Here is an 18,464-nt window from a genome sequence, read left to right on the forward strand (position 1 = left end):
GACCCTGAATGGATAAGCACCTAGTTATTTACAGGAGTTACTGACCCCGTATCTTCCAAACCGCACTCTGAGATCACAGGATGCAGGGCTGCTGGTTACTCCTAGGGTCAACAAAAGCAACACGGAAGGTAGGGCTTTTTCTTGTGAGCTCCTAAATTACGGAATGCTCTCCCTTCATTTGTCAGGGAAGCTGGGACCGTTACAGTTTTCAAGTCAAGACTAAAAACACACTTTTATAAAATGTCTTTCTTATCTTAGTGGGTTTTAATGTAACTTTAAAAGTGCTGCTTTTGAATTGTGTATACTGTTATTTAAATATGTTATTTAAATGGTTTGATGTATTGTCAGTTGTATATGTGACATGTTATACAAATGCATTGTGGTTTGTTCTTTTTTTTGCTATATACTGTACAGTGCTTTGCGATACTTTTGTATAAAAATCACTATATAAATGCAATAAATAAATAAAATATCATGGTCAGCAACACATTTTTTAACGTCTTTAGCTTACTTCTGAAAAGGTTTTTAAGTATATTCTAATGACATTGCTCAAAATAAATGTGTATGCACTAGTTATATGATTTCAGAGAATTACAAGAAATAGTAAAGCCTTACTATGGACTGGGTTGGACTGTTACAGAGGTCAAACCAGAGAGAGTGTTAAGATAAAATCTGCACCATTTACAAACTATTTCACCAGATGAAAGCTACAGGACCATTCGTCACTTCCATATTACTGTTGCTAAACACCCTTTAATAACACAAAGTAATACATATAAAAGATAGTTGGAATACTATATTTAAGGCTTATAAGCAACATCAACCAAACAATGCAATTCTTCTCTAACAGCTTAAGTAAAGTCTGATTTGCATTTACAAAATTGCTGTGTCTTGTTTCATCATGCAATTGACACAGCAATGATTTAAATTTTTATAATTGCTTTACAGCAAATACTTAAAGTTATGCAAATAGGCCTTTGTAACCCACACAGACAGTTCATTCAGAGTGTTTGATTTACCAGTCGTGCAAGTCTCTTTGTCTATGTGGTTAACTCTCAGATGTGACTATGCATCACAATTAAAGCATTCGTTAACATCAAAGCATTACATCATAACAAGATGAGAGAATCTAAAAATGACTGACACTTCAAACATTAGCTATAATACAATATCATAATAGGTTGTTACCTGCAGCTAACCACTTTTAATATTGGCTATAAGCATGCTGACCAATATAATCTTATCCTAAAGCATTTGGCAGTCAATCAATTTGACCCTAAGCAACCCTTAAGACATATAACTATATCTTTACATAGCTTAATATATATATATATACTGTATATATACTGTATATATCTATATATATTGTTAATAATATGTCCAGCAACAACGTCGTCATTTATATGTGTTTGATTGAATCTAAAAATGAAGCAAATTTGTGAGGATAAAACTACAAGTAACCCTGAATCAAGAAATGTCTATCATGATTTTGAATGGCTTGGTTTTTAATTCATAAAGCAATGTGATTGCTTTTATGTTGAGTTTCCACATATTGGCAGCTAAAAACCTTTATTCATACTATATCAGTTGCAAATTCAATATTTAAAAAAAATAAAACAAGTAATATTAAAGATCTATAGTGTTAAGTTTCCTGATATAATTCCACTGTGTATTAATAAAAGAAAATCAATAAGGAAATTGAGCTGTGCTGTCATCCAGCCAAACCTAAGTTCTCATTTTGTTGACTATCAAGGCAATTTACAATCAACAAGAAAAACTATTATTAGCTTCTCATTTATGCTTTTGGACAGTTTGGAAAATTGCTAATTAACTAGCAGTTGTAATTTTAACACACTCACATAAGGCATGAGACTGAAAATAAGTCAGTTGTGTTTCATTTTAAGTTTTATATACAGTAGAAGAGTTTAATTTTACTGTACTATAACATAATCACATAACAAAAACACTTATTATAGTTTTAAAACTGACTGTGCAGATTACATCTAAATGTTCTAAATGATGCACACTGCTTTAGTTTAGACAGGGTAACTGTGGTATTATAACAGTGCCGCCCTGTTCTGTGCTTTCAGAGGGTGTCATTAAAACCACTTTATTAGGTAAAGGCAGGTCCTTTTTTTTAAGACAGCTTTGAAGTTGCTCTCATATAGCGCGCTTGAAGATTCATGTTTAAAAATCAATAACTTACTTTTGAATTTTTTAGATTTGATGCTGCATAAGAGAAACCACAAACTGGAAAGTTGCATATCTGTCATAGAGTCACTCAATGCCCATGTGGCCTTAAAATTAAATGTAATCTTCTGTCTATGTTAGCACAACACATCTAGTAGCCTATGCACTTTACTACCTTAAGTCTTCACCTTTCCTCAATACAAGTTCATTAAGGGTATCATTACTAAATGTTTTTGAGATTTTAACCAATGTAGAATTTTGCACCTACAGATACTTCGTAGATATTTTTTTTCATTTTTACTTCCTCCAGTATTTGGTAACAGAATACATATTCACCACTGACCAAACCCCATTTAGAGGTAGACATAGACTTATAAACATCAGTTGAATCTTTTCTGAATACTTAGACTTCAAAGATTAAGCAGAAAACCAAGAAAGACACATGTCCAGTGACACTCCCAATGGATTCAATATTTATGGTCACTGGTTTTCAATGCACTAACACCAACAACTTCCATGCTTGCTGCTCTGATATAAAGTCTACTGATGCTCTAAAAGGACTGTGCAATCAGAGCAGTAAGAAAATCAACATGAAACAGCTAACAATTGCTGACCATTGTTTTCCCACCTGATACATGGATAAAAAAATAAATGGTATGTACATGCACTGTATTTTAAAGCACAGGCAAAGCCAAACATATTTTTAAACAATACATACAGTCTATACATGTATACCAGTATACCATATTTAAAATCCTACAAGCTATTAAGTCACTTCTCTGTATGTTTTAATAAAATGCATTCTTATAAATAATTTAATAACATGCCTTTTTACTTCATGAACATGTTAAACTGTATAAACATTTAGCCATTTTACCATAATATTACCATGGGAAAAAAAAAACTATGTCAGGGATCTGTAACAGATGTCCAAGTAGACTTTACACTATCCCGTTTGCTCATTTAGCACTGCATTGAGCCTTCAGGGAGGATTGATGGCCAATGGGAGGGGTCTGCTACCCTCCACATGAACAAGTCCCAGGAGGTAGCTACTACAACTTCCAACACTTTATTATTGGTCAATTTGGAGTCTTCTTTCACATGGGTGACATGGCTTAAGGGATCTCACAGACTACCAATCAATACTCCAAGCTTAGTCATTGAAGTGTCTGCTATCACAAACAACAACAGCTGTGTCTGAACTCATTTCTGACCTGTTTATCAGACGGTAATTACCTTAAAGCACAGAAGACTTGGTCCAGGCTGGTCCAAAAAAAAAAAAAAATCTCATCAATTCATACAAAGTTGAAGAGCTGGTTCTGCCAAAAATAGAGAGGGTATGTTTCTGAGATTTACTTACAGTATTAATGCTAAAACTGCAGACATAATTTTTCACCTTTTATATCTGTACTTTGCACCATGAATCCTTAAAATGCAAATAACAGTGAAATTAAAGAACAAACAATGAACTTGCATGAATGTTTGGAATTTATGTTCAATATCTTTTGTTATAATACAGTCTTTGCATTCTTAAGTGAGGTATTCATGGACAATAAACCCCATTCTAGCCCTTCACAAATGACAGATATAGTAAAATGCACATTACTTTTAAAATATGAGCTACAGCAAACATTACCTTCTATCCTGATTGAGGAGTAACAGGAAACAACAGCTGCTTGCAGGACTGTGGTTGCCTGTGGCTCACTGCACTTGACTTGTGGTACAGCAGCAGCTCAGCATGTAAGCAATCCAAATCCTAGTTAGGGTACAAACTTATTGATCCTATGGATTGCCTTTGAAAGTTGTGATCATGATATATCATTGCTAAATTTGGTAGAACAAACTGGTTTTCCAATCTGTCAGAAGAAGCATGAAAACAATTCACAGCCATAAAGATCATGCCTATGTGTTTGTGCTACTTCAGCAACAAAAAGGACAGTGAACAGAGATTAATGCAAATCTATTTCTCTTAAATATATCCAAAGAAATGTAACTAACTCAGTCTCGTGGATTAATTGAAATGTATATCATTAGAAAGTTCATAAGTATTCATAGGATATCAATGTAGATAATTAAAGGTGTCATATACTATCCCAAATTCAGAAAAATGCTTATTGATGTTTTCAGAATTTTTTTTTATTTTTTATTACCAACTTAGATATTCAGTCGATTACATTTTCCTGTTTCAATTTGTCTACCAAACCTTACATATTTGGCATGAAGAGCTGATATTTATTATCTACAACAGAAATACTCTACTAGAAGCATTATTATACTACACAGATATATAATGCTGAAACAGTACCATAAGTTAATATTTGACCAATACATATTTTAAACAGTATTTATTCTTTAATACCAATGTTCTTCAAACTAAATACATTTTCTCTTAATCCATACCTTATTTTAATAAAAAAATAAAAGGTGGTTAAATAAATTAATAGTTTAAGCTATGAAAAATAACAAATGTCAATATTTACACAATATTTTAAACCAAATTACTGTACGTACATACATACATATTTATTCATCAATAACCCTTATAAATGTAAGAACAACTCATGTTATACATTAGTTTTGTTAAATATTCAAGTTTTTATTTTTTTACAATTCATTGCAAACATGTTTTAAAAGTGATAATGGCAAGTTCATAAACCCCTTTCACCAGTAGTAATCAAGTCTCAAGATATGTCACTGCAATATACCACGAGGAATTCAATATGTGAGTTTCAATTGTAGCAAGAAGGTAATCAGAAAATACAGCATAAAAAACGTCAAGAGTTATGGTACTAATGATAATATTATGTTTATGATTTCCCAACCATTACCTAAATAAAGCTATTGAATGAAATATAATCAGGGTTTGTCTTTTACGAGGGGTTGTAGTTTTGTGTTGTTTATCATCTTTGTTTTATACCCTAGTGTTAGGATCATAACCCCTTCTGTAAATAAAACATCTGACCACAAAGAGATTAACAAAACAGGTTTATGTGAGACTGCTGCTAAAACTACATTTATATAAGGGTGTACAGGTACTCTGCATGGTGGGCAAGGGTTTACGGTAGTCTCTTAAAAGAAGATGCAATCTTTCACAGTTAAACACATAAACAAATTCATATCAAATATAGAAATCCCTGTTTTCATATACGGCTAAATTAAATTGCTTCATAGAAAATTGCTAGTGTGGCAGCTGTATTACATACTGGAAATATTATTTCAAACACTACTTCACAAATTCTTGATTAATCCATCTATAATGTTACTACTTTTAAAATTATTCTTGAAACAGATATATTCTAATGTATACATTTAATCCCAAAACAGAGTTACATTATATAAAAATACAACACATACTGTATACCAGTATACCAATAAAAAAAATAGAAACTGCAAGTATGCTTGTATTCTTACATTGACCTTTATGCAGCATTCTGTATGTGCAATTCTAACAAAGACATTTAGGATCCAATTTTGAGAAATATTTGAAAAAACGGCACATAATTTGCAGAAATTTTTTTTCTTCCTTATTTTCCACACAGCTGCAGGTCTCTGTTGTGCCTGAAATATACAGGCTTTCTAATATATAAAATACATATCCTGATATTTCATAGGTATTTTATAAAAAAAAAAAAATAGTTCCCATTTCTTTTGTTCATTTCTCCAAATAGTGGTTTAGGAACGATCCAAAATGGAGTGATTGTACCACAAAAAGAAAGTCTATGCAAAAGTTGTTATTATCATCCTAGGTATGAAGTAATTGAAATACTTTCATTTGTACCCAGCATGAACACTGTTCTACTTTAAGCAGCTTAGCCTGCCAAAGCATTTATTGCAGAATGCAGTATAAAAAGAAGTTGGTATTGAATCTATCATTTATATTCCAAATGTTCTATCGATTAAAATGTAAATAGTGATTATTGTGAACTTTTTGCAGTCTTTTGACATCCAGAGGAACATTGGCATGAATTTCTAATACATTTTAATTACTCAGTCATAAAGAAAAAGTAATCTTTTTTCAATATGTAAATCACTGCAGACTCACAAAACCACCAAACATGCAGTATAAATATTTACATCTTTTGACAAAAGGAATAGCCAACATACTTGCCATCTGTTCTGCAAAATGTTTAATTTAACAGAATTGTAGATTATTTAGGCAAGACACTAAGAAACTGGATAATATCCTGTTGTTTCCTGTTATCTAGTTAAATTGTTCCACAGCCTTTCTATTTGATTATACAAATTATTTTAAAGGCATAGGAAATGGTCAAAGTTTAAGTCCACTTAGTAAAATTCTGATTAAACGATTGAGGTTATCATACTGTATATTGTACTTCTATGTACACCATAGAAGGCACGTAAACCAATGTCTAGATTCACTGAATGGATATATATATATATATATATATATATATATATATATATATATATATATATATATATACACACACACACAGAAAGACACCTACATTTATGTTTCTCTTAGTATATACACTTTACTTCTTTATAGTGTACACACTTTACGAAATTTCTCATATATTATAGATATGTCAAACATCACTTAAAATGCCATTCTGAAAAGCATGGCTGATGTTTTATAAGTTACATGCTAATAGTAAACCCAATTGTCTAGACTGTTTCACCAGTCAACACCGGGGGCACGCCTTACACTTCTTTATTTTATTTACATTTGCACAAATTCATAGGAAAACATGTTAGATCTGTCTCTCATAAAGAATGTGATAAATAACTCTTTAAACTATTCCTTTGATTTCCAAGGTTAATTACAGATTCCTTAACCATTTCCCCTCACAGGTTTTATATGCACTGAATGATATATTTTTCATCCTTATGCTTTTGTATTGACTCTTTATTAAAAGTGATTATTATTTTCTTACGCTATGAGGTCCCTGAGAGGAGACATAAGCCTGTTATTTAAAACAAATAAAAAAAAAAAAAAATATATATATATATATATATATATATATATATATATATATATATATATTTGTGTGTGTTATAAATATGATTGTATTGTATAATTATAGGGATAATTCGAGATCATTTGAGATAAGAAAGGAACATACAATATTTGATTTCTATTTTTGAAAGCAACTTGAACACAACATGCTGAGTGTTCATTTTGCAGTATGGCCAAATCAAGATAACGGCATGTCTCTCCAGACAAAATGACCACAGCATGACGCTGCCAAGTGAAATTAAACCTGTGATTGAAAGGACAGGAAAAGCTACTGAATACTCCATCCTTACAGTGTACTTTGAATATGCAGTTCTTGTCTTTGTGTACATATTAAATCAAGATTTTTTATAACACTACATTTTTTAAGCTTAGGGCAAAGGATTACATCTGCATCAACAAGACACACATTTAAAATGTTTGTAATAGGAAGGGCTGAATAATCAACTGTTTATTGATACGTGTAAACTCAAGTTTTATCTGTAAATCATTGCCAATCTTACTAGTAAATAGTAATATTACCCTTCTTATTTTCTATAAGCGGGAACAGAATTTTATGAATTGTGTTTTGTTTTTATTTCACCTTTTTTATAGCATCACCTGCAATATTAATGTTTCTCGGATTTCAAATCTAGCATGAGCTTTCTTGATTCAAATGTATACCTCTCTGTTTTGTACCGACATCACAGAATTTCTGTTAATGTGACTATAATGGTTGGTGGCCTTGTCAATCAAGTCCCTTCTGGGGAAGCTATCAGATTTTCTAGGTCAGGTCTAAATTCTGTCATACCGATTAGCCAGAGGTGTTAATGTTAGGGATACTGCCAAAGCTAGTTCACTGCCAAGCTGATCAATGTCAGATTTATGCCTTACCATAAAAACAGCACAGAAGGGTTTCATAAATATATTGACAACTTCCATAGCTAGAAATACAAATATGAAACAATAAAAAGACACAGGTTGCTTCACTGTTCTAATTCTTTGCTGACCGTTGATAGAATAAAAGGCATCCAGCCATTAGAAGGATACATATTTTTGTCCTTTTCTTTACCAAAAGCCAGTACTTTATATTTTTTGCCTAAGCTTGTTAGCAGGAGCTTTTTTATTTATTTATTTATTTATTTTTAAATGCATGGTTAATTCCAGGATACATTGTACAATTCACTAAACAAACTCTTTAATATAATACAGGAAAATGACAGAGAACAGTACATACTGTATTAAAATATGTTTGTCTTCGACTCTTTGGGTGATAGCAACCCGTTTTGGCGGCAATAAACACAGTTCACATGTAACAGATCGATGAGAGGTGGTAAGAATCACTGATTTTAAGTTTGGCTCTGAATCTTTTCTGTAAGTATCACTAACAATGAAAATGCAGACCCGTTCATTTCATTAAACAATCACAATGCATTAGCAGATAATGAGTGGAGCTTATGCCAAAAGACAACTTCCTTACACATATTACAAACTTTAGTAAAGGAAAACATTTTTTCCACTGACAATAAACCATCTGTCTCTAAACCCCATGTTAAAGAAAAGCTTTTAGAATCCAGCCGCTGCTAATGTGACATGTTGAAACATTAATCACCCCCTAAGGCCAACATAATTGCAGCTCCATGTTAATTACCTAACAATTAACAGCCGTAATTTCCAAGGGGCAATCAATGAATTAGCTTGTGATTTTCCCACAGTTTATGTCGCAGACTGCCAAATTCAATGCATTCAAACCAAACCTGTGCTCAACAATGACACTCTTAATGTATAAAATAAAAATTCATTTGCACCCTAGCTAATTAGGTTTTATTACATCCTTTAGTGAATTACAAACCTATTCACACCTTTTTATGTGTGAAATCGCTGCTGCAGGCTAGTCACTGCTGTTTAAAATTCATTTTAACAAGCTAAATTAGAACTGTCAAAACTGATGAAAATGTCTGGATTTATATATAAAGACTTTTCTGGATGTGTGTGTTTGTTTTTGACACGCATTATTTATCCAAACTGTCATTGACAGTTTAAAATATATTTGTTGATATATAGAATTAAAAAAAAAAATACAATCAAACTTATGCCACTGCAAGCAATTTAAGAGAACACCTGACCACATCTACCACAATGAATTACTTCTTTATCTTATTAAAGTGTAAACTAATAGCTACACATAGCATATGTACACACATACACACACACACACACAACAATAAGAGAATATATGAAATGAAAAAAGAATAAAATAATATACAAATTGTTCATAGTTATTTTATTACTGTACAGAGGCATTAAGCAAGCTATTTTCACTAACCTCTGTTCCTTGATGCAATTTCATAACATAATAAGAAAATCAATGGAAAAAATATTCTGTATGAAAAATAATATGCAACTCAACAAATCTTAAATGTTATACTTCCTGTAAAATTAAATTACAATGATTTCAGAAAAGTAATCTCAAAATACCTTACAGAAAAATTCCTTTCCTTTGTAATAATGAAATCCTACAACTGCTGTTCATACCTTAATATAACAGAATATAATTTAATCACACTACCCACTAATCTTTGGTATACAGATTTTTATATTATCATTACTCATAATATTCTGACAGATAATATTAGTACCAAAATGACATTAGTTATTTTATTACAAAATCCTCTAGCTTTGCAAAAATATGTAATTTATTAAAATGTCTGCTGAGATAAGTACCAAGATAGGCCTATATTGTTTTTAATTCATGATCATTTTTAGCAAATGACAAATGAACAGAAAAAAAGAGATTCTACCTCCCCCCTGACCTTGCTAATTAAAAACATGCTATTTGAAAGCTAGGATCCAGGTCTAACGAGGCCACAGGTCTAATTTAAACGTCAGCCCCAGCACCACCAAAAAGTACCAAAGGCAATCAGTGAAAGGTTTAATAGGTTTCCTGTCTTGTTCTTAATTTGCTGAAATTGCAAAATCAATACTTGCAGTTGTAGTCACAGCTTCTTGCTTTACTGCTTTAAGATAAAGTCTACAACAAGAAAAAAACCTTCACTTTCAATTTGCTATGTGCAACATCAGGGCACTCTTTACTACGCCTGTTAAAAAAAAATGCTTTACACGTCTTTATGCAATGTATAGCATTATGATTATGTCTAATGAATTTACTTTTTAAAATAAAGTTTTCATAATCATTTGGCAGAAAGTTGGAGGTAAAGTAGCTCAGTGATCATTATTATTTATTTCTTAGCAGACGCCCTTATCCAGGGCAACTTACAATTGTTACAAGATATCACATTATACATTATTTCACATTATACAGATATCACATTATTTTTACATACAATTACCCATTTATACAGTTGGGTTTCTACTGGAGCAATCTAGGTAAAGTACCTTGCTCAAGGGTACAACAGCAGTGTCCACCACTGGGGATTGAACCCACAACCCTCCGGTCAAGAGTCCAGAGCCCTAACCACTACTCCACACTGCTGCCCTACTACTCCACACTGCTGCCCTACATTCGACTTTTCTTAATTCATTGCTTTTCCAGGTATAATAGTGCACATTTCACCTATTTTTTTTTTTTTCTGGTGATGTTATATAAAAGTATCATCATCATTTATAATTTCTCTGTGATTCAGTGGTACAAACAGATTGATACATTACCGTGAAGGGAGTATTGTGGTTGAGGAATCATATCGTCATAAAGAACAACTGCCGGTGTGTACCAGTTACAAGCCTGTCACGTACCAGTACTGGTACGAGGACCACAGGTTGAAAACCACTGCTCTATGGTGAGCAACTAAGAAATCAGCTGGCCTTTCAGAACTACGTCTTCCATAAAAGGACAGTTACTCTTTTCATATTCTTCATGTTCCACTGTTTTCCATAGTCTACAGATAAAGCTTTGGTTGCCTTCACAAGTACTTGAAATCTAAATAACATTTTAATTTGACTAGTACCTAAGTATAGGGAGAATCACAGATTTTTCCATATGTGTTGCGCATAATGTGTCACGCAAGACTACAGTTTTTTTTTTTTACTACCAACAGCTAAAAATGCAGCAAATAAAAAGTCTCCATTGGGATTTTTATGATAGACATACTTTGGTAACTATTTTATTATGGAAATGGAACTTGTACAGTATGTATCTGCTAAGAAATAAATAATAATAATAATAATAATAATGATTAAAGGGGTATTCTTTGCTTTTTAAATCTTTTGTCTATGAATGCTGTTTATTTGAATCATTTTTAATACAGTCTACATTTAATCTCCTGGTTTCATTAACTACATGTCCATGAAATTTAAAGGAATAAGACGTAATGTCATTGTATTACTTTTTAAACCTTTTGCTTTCTAATTGCATGTTTATCACAATAATACAAATTTTGCATTGCTCAGTGTTTACTTACTAAAATAAAACCAGGTGCATATCAGGAAATTGCAGGTCATTTCACATGTTGTAGAACAGATTAAAGAAAATCTAATTCAGATATTAAGAACATTATATGTTAAGGATCAATCTTAGTGCAGAACAAATTAAATATATAAAATAAAAAATGGATTTGATGTGAAGTGATTGCGGTCTCTAAGAAATATTAAATACTTTTAATCAAGTACTACCTTTATAGCTTTTTTGGAGGGGGGGGGGATTTTGTGTATATATATATATATATATATATGTGTGTGTGTGTGTGTGATTTGTTTTTATTATTATTTATATAATACAACAAGTCGATTTGCTCAGAAAGAAAATACATCACCAGAGGGGACTGTTTCTCATTGGCGTTAGGGTTGTTTGTTATTAGAAACAGATTCAACTTTGTAGACACTCGATTGTTAATTTAAAAGTATAGTTACTTATCTGCTTTATTATACTCTGCATATCTTGGGTTTGACTCAGCTTCAAACAAAATAATAAATTCTAAAACCAAATATGTCACACCACCACCCTTACATTTTTTGCTATTTGTACAAATTGTATTTCCAGAATAGTACTGACCTAATTTGTATTTTCACTCATAGTTTTCCTGTATGGACAGGAGAGAAAAATGTGTTTAAACCCCTCAATGTGTCCGTCCAGTAGTACAACGTCTCTCACATAAGCTACCTTACAAATCAGTAAAATATTGAAAAGATTGCCCATTTCCTTGATATAATTGTAATAATTGGAAGAAGAAGAAGAAGAAGAAGAAGAAGAAGAAGAAGAAGAAGAAGAAGATAGCCACATTCTTACTAATTAAGAAGGAAGGGGGGAATAAAAATATCTAAATATGCTTGAGGAAATACTGCCACCTATTGGTAATCTCACACAATGAAATTAATTAATGTATTATTTATTTATATAGGTATTCTTTCAAAGCAGTAAAATAAAAAAAAAAATTAAAAAATTAAAAAAGGAATAGAACATAATACACTACATTTCTGAATAAAAAAACACAGGTTTGGGTTCACTGTTACTCTATGTGTGTGCAGAAAAAATAAATAACAACTGTATCTAAACAGAGATGCTCCACAAAAGAAAACTGCAAGACTGGCCTGCAAGAATATTAAAAAAATTGAATGAAATAGGATTATTATGAACACGGTGCAACACAAACAATAAACACACCAAACACAAACAAAAGAAGCGTGTACTTTTTGTGCAATGCTACGTAAAATCTACTGGGAACACATAGACTAATGTATACTGTCCACCTCCACTGCTTGGTTGTTTGTAAAGCTAAAATAGTACCACTAAACACAAAAGTAACATATGACAACTTTTTTTCAAAATAAATTGAGTTAATTCACAATTTTGAAGGAATGAAAATACCTTTCCAGAACATGTGGAAATGGTCTGTCTTCCATATTAAATATCCCCTCTTTACTTACTGATTTTTAACATATTTTGGCCCCTGAGAAAAAATATTTTATCCAGGTTATTTTTTTGACATTTTAATGCATGCTAAAACAAGTTAAAAGGTCAACCAAGATTTTGTGTCTTTACTTTGGTGTGTGAAAATAAGAGGACAAAATCTTCTAGGTAACAGCATGCTGCACACGGTTTTCATTAGACTGTGTATGCACATCAAGAGGTGAAATAATACAACAGACTTGTTATGAGTTATGCAAACCTTGGCTTAAAGAAAAATCGTACCTTTTCATCTACTGTTGTAGGTATAGGTTAGGTTACAATATAGACCCACTGAAATGTAATTGTATAGCAAAAAATATGAAAAAAGGACTTGGTTCCTACAAGTCATTGTGAGAGAATTATTCAAAGCAAACCGGAAATTACTGACAATAACAAAAATACTTAGAACTGTACTTCAGCTGATATCAGCATCAGCTTACTTTCTTTAAATCAAAGTTCTGTGTATTAATCAGGGATGTCTATGCTAAGTGATAATAGTTTATAACAAACTGTGTCCTGTAAAACATAGCCCACCACGGTTTGCCAGAGAGGTGCAGCTAAAAGAAATATACTTGAACTGGTCCTTAAATATGAGGTGCTACAGCTGCTTTCTCTTTAATATGTATTTGCAAATGCTCTGCATCTAGTCTAATAAGATAGGCAATAACTTTGTATTTCTGCTAAAAACAGAAACAGATGTCATCAGAGTTGCAAGTTAAAAGCTCAAGTCAAGCAAAATATGTACTGTATATATTTAAAGGTTGTTAGGAACGCTTCCAAAATGCCCCACAATTAAATGGAAAATTTAAACATTACAATATTTATAAGTATCAAGATTAATTGATTAAAATATCCCCAATGTCCTTCACATGTACAGTACTTAAAACCTGTGCTGTATAAAAACAATGTACATTGTTCTATTCAGTTATGAAGGTTTAGCACCACGATTTATGGTACTACAGTATATACTGTTTTTTTTTTTTTGTATTAACAAATAATTTTAAACAGATTGTTTTGTCACATAATATGCACGTTTTAACTTTTTATATTTATTCTATTTTAGTGCAAAGCAAAAATGTATGTAATAACATTGCTTAAAATTAGTGTGATTTACATACATTATGGTTTTAGTTACATTACATAACTACCATGAAGTATATAATTACCATGGTCTACTAACAACTGTAATTCTCCACCTCTTTGTAGTTAATTTCAACCATGAAAAAGGCAAGCTCAAATACATTTTTGGTAATTTAGGTTTTGGAAATTGAACTCTAGAATATTACTCCAAAGAAGCCGCAAGTCAGTAAAAATCAAAGGAACATAAATAGACATATACTCTTAAGTACAGTTACATGCAAAAATAGGCCTGCTCCAAAGATTCAAAAAATAAAAACCTAAATTAGTATTTTACAAACCAGCTGATGGGCAAAATGAAATGTTGTGCAATTGCAATATATACAAATAGATACTGTAATTATAATATTGTATAACACTTACATTTTGCAAGACAAAATGAATATCCACTTTAATAATATATATATATATATATATATATATATAGAGAGAGAGAGAGAGAGAGAGAGAGAGAAAGAGAGAGAGAGAGAGATAGTAAAATATATGAGCAAAAGATGAATAATTCGATAAATAAAGTACATGGAAACATGAGACTGATGTTTACAAAGCCTCTTTCCTTTTTACATGCCTGAACTAAATGAGCCTGCTTAGATAGGGTGAATATTAACATGCAGGGATAGGAAAGGTACACTTCAGCAGCCAAGATCATCTTCAGTTTAACACAGTGGCTTCAGCACATTATTGCTCTAAATGAGCATCACAAAACCAATGGAGCTTTGGTCTCCAAATTACATTTTTTGATCATCATTCCAATGCATTTTTATTACACATCATGCATTTTAATGTACATTTTTCCTATTCTTTTCAATAAAATATGGTGATGAAGTAATCCTGTTCTTTGCATGATTAAAGATGATGGATAAGCTTGGGTGGATAAATATCGAGGCTGCTAAGAGTAAATCTGTACACATTAAATGTCAAAATGCTTCCAGCATGCTCCTTGCTAACGACAGGAAGAATTAACAGTCTACAGATTAATCTAAGATGAATAACAAGACATCTCTTAAAGACTGATCATCATCCGTGTATTGAAATTTGCTAGCCATTACATTTAAGCACTCTATCATATTAGCATCATACATCTGCTACAGTAAAGCTGTATTCCTTTACAAGGAAAACATTACACAACCCAAAGATTGTATCGACAGAAATGGGAAAACGTGTCCATGATAAAAAAAAAAGAAAATTAAATAAAGGTAATACACACGTTTGTGGTCATATAAAAACATCAGCACCGTGCACATCTCAATAAAACATGATTATGTATGCGAGAGTGAAAAAAACATAGCAAAGGCTTGTGAATATTTACCAGTGTTTGCTTCCTTTCAACCGCCCTATTCAATGTGTGTGCATCCTTTTAGACTCCGACAAGTAAACTAGAAAGGGGATATTACAGTATAGTACACACACTGCCAGTGCCTCTAGACATATGACCCAAAAGCATGCTCTGAATGCACTCTGTGACCTCTTGCCAACCAGCCTCTTGTGATTAATTCAGCATGTCCTTGAAACTCTCTACCAGACATCCTAGTATCTTATTTTTATTTTTATATTTTTTAATTCCTTGAATTTCTAAACCTAAAAGAATTATGTAAAAAGGCCTGCAAGTCATTATTATATTGTGCAAATGAACAGCAAATGGCGGACTAAAAAAAGAAAAAGCACCACAAACACTGTTTGCATGTAATGTCAAAACAGCAGCCGCAGACACTACAATATATATATATATATATATATATATATATATATATATATATATATATATATATATATATATATATATATCATTTTGACCAAGCGTCCTACTGTACCGCTGGGGCATAGCAATTTCTATTTTCTGACAGATGGAATTACTATTCATCTACTTTCTTTTCTGATTATGTGCTGGACAGCAAAATTTGGGCCGCAAAATGCTAATTCCTAGCCTGACACCATGACAGCAATCACAGCCGCCACAAGGACAGAATGAAGAGAGCAATCTAACATCCAGGGATATGAATTTCTGATCAGTGGCTGGCAGACTGCTGTGAAGGCTTACAGTAATCCCATTGGGCAGCTTGGGTTGATGAAGCCTGGGAGCAGGCAGCCACAATGTAGGTAGTTCACAATTGCAGGCATCTGCCCATAATTTAAAACCATATGAGCACTGAAGTGTATTCCACTGAACAGCAAACTGTAATTTAACTAGTAAAACAAGTTATGCAGATTATTTTAACCTTTGTGCCCTTTAACCTATTTCCTTTACACTGTTTTCTTTCTTGAAATGACTCTTTCATCATATATACAAGTGTTGGCATGACATTCTTTATAACAAACATTTTAACATGTTCCTTAAGGCAAAACGGATTAATGAAGTCCAAATCATCTTGTTCTCTGTTTATTTAGAGACTTTAAAATGAATTTAAAAATAAAAATAAAGATGTCAGTCTGCAGTAAGGGAAATCAGAAGAGAGATTGATTGTGGTTTATTTATTTTTCTATATAGAATATTTTACAAAAATAAATATATTTCACATTGCATTCCTGCCAGCTGTACTATGGATTTCAGACACTCACAAGCTCAAATGATTAGAGGATTTAAAATTGAATCTGGATGTGTACTGTCTAAAGAGGGATTTTAAATAAGTACACATTAAATGAGTACACAACTATCTAACAACGTTGACCAATGTTATCAGTATTTGTTAGTCAGAGAAAGGCAGAAAATATATACAAATGTTATAATGGTGTGCTGTGTAGTCACATGTCCTTTAGATGCTGTAAAACACACAACATAACCACATGATACAATCCAGAATGATTTGAAAGATCAGTCAAGGATTTTAAAATTTAGGAAAGCCATCAGCTTGGTAACATTAACACATATTTGGTCCTCAGATGTACATTTTAAAAAATTAGCAGAAGGAAGATGTTGTATTTAAATTCTAATCCAAAAGCTTCCTTGCATAACACATATAGCCAATGCCTGCTAGGTCTTCATGGTACCAAGAAGAAGCTGTTATTAAGGAAGCCTACGAAAATGAAATTACTGAAGTGAGCATATCAGCACAAGATTGGAACTGTGGAAGACTGGGGGAGAAGTGCATTAGGCTGATGAAACCAGGGGCATTTGATCAGCATCCATAGGCGAATACTTGTAAAAAGAGAGAAATGGGAACATTATACTGAATCCTGCTCGTCTATAGATGAAATTGTTGGTTGTCTGTAATCTAAAATACTCAAAGAATAGCAGCATCATTTCACATTTTGTGACATGATGGCGTTCTTTCACCCATGTCTTTCTCACTGAGGCGATAGTACACAGGATTACATGCATTTCTGCATTTTCAACATTAGGCAAATTCCAGAATTGCATCTCACAAGTTATAAACTAAAACTTTGGCTATAATGTTAGTGTTTGATTATATATATAAACAATCTATATATATATATATATATATATATATATATATATATATATATATATATATATATATATACATATATTCATAGTGGCCAAGAGTACAGTGTACCCTCAGGCACCCAGAAGCACCTACATGCATTGGTAAGTGCAGACTTTATAAAAGCCCCATATAACCTACATTATTTATAAGCTTGGGAGGTAAGCTGTTGTGCAATAAGTGCTAAAAGCACAAAAATTACCTTTATTGTTGAAACAGGTTGATTTCATAGTGTTTTGTTAATGGCTCCATTATTTGACAATTTGGTCCTAACCAACAGGTTTAGTGTTACACAAAAATCAGATACACCACTCATAAATGTACAGCTAATGTACCAATAATCAGTTTTTCAAACATAAGTGCTTTATTATCCTGTGCTTTTTTTTTTTCTTGTGTGGTATATTTGCTTCATCTCCTTGAATTTTAATCTGGTTTCCTGAAAATACCCCAAATATGAATTTTTCCAATACATTTGATGTATCCTCCCATTAATTTAAGAATCTGTGTACTTCAAAAGAGCAGACATGCCATTTCCTCATCACAGCTGTTTGATTTCTCGATTGTTTAACTTTACTTTCAGGTCAATACCAGTGCCATGAGTATATTATGTTTATATACTTACATAGGCACACTCATTTGTTTACTCAATACCTACAAAAACACGATTGACATAAAACGTTACAGTATTAATACAGTCAAGGATAGGATGTAGGCAACAAATGTTCAGCAAAAGCTGGGCTAAATGAACCTGTTACATTTTAAAGCGGGTCTCTGGAAGTTCAAGGCTATCAGCAACTGAGCAGAGCTACAATCTTCTCCTGCAAGGTAGCCTATTTGA

This window comes from Acipenser ruthenus, chromosome 3 (assembly GCF_902713425.1).
Source record: "Acipenser ruthenus chromosome 3, fAciRut3.2 maternal haplotype, whole genome shotgun sequence".
In the NCBI taxonomy this organism is placed as follows: domain Eukaryota; kingdom Metazoa; phylum Chordata; class Actinopteri; order Acipenseriformes; family Acipenseridae; genus Acipenser; species Acipenser ruthenus.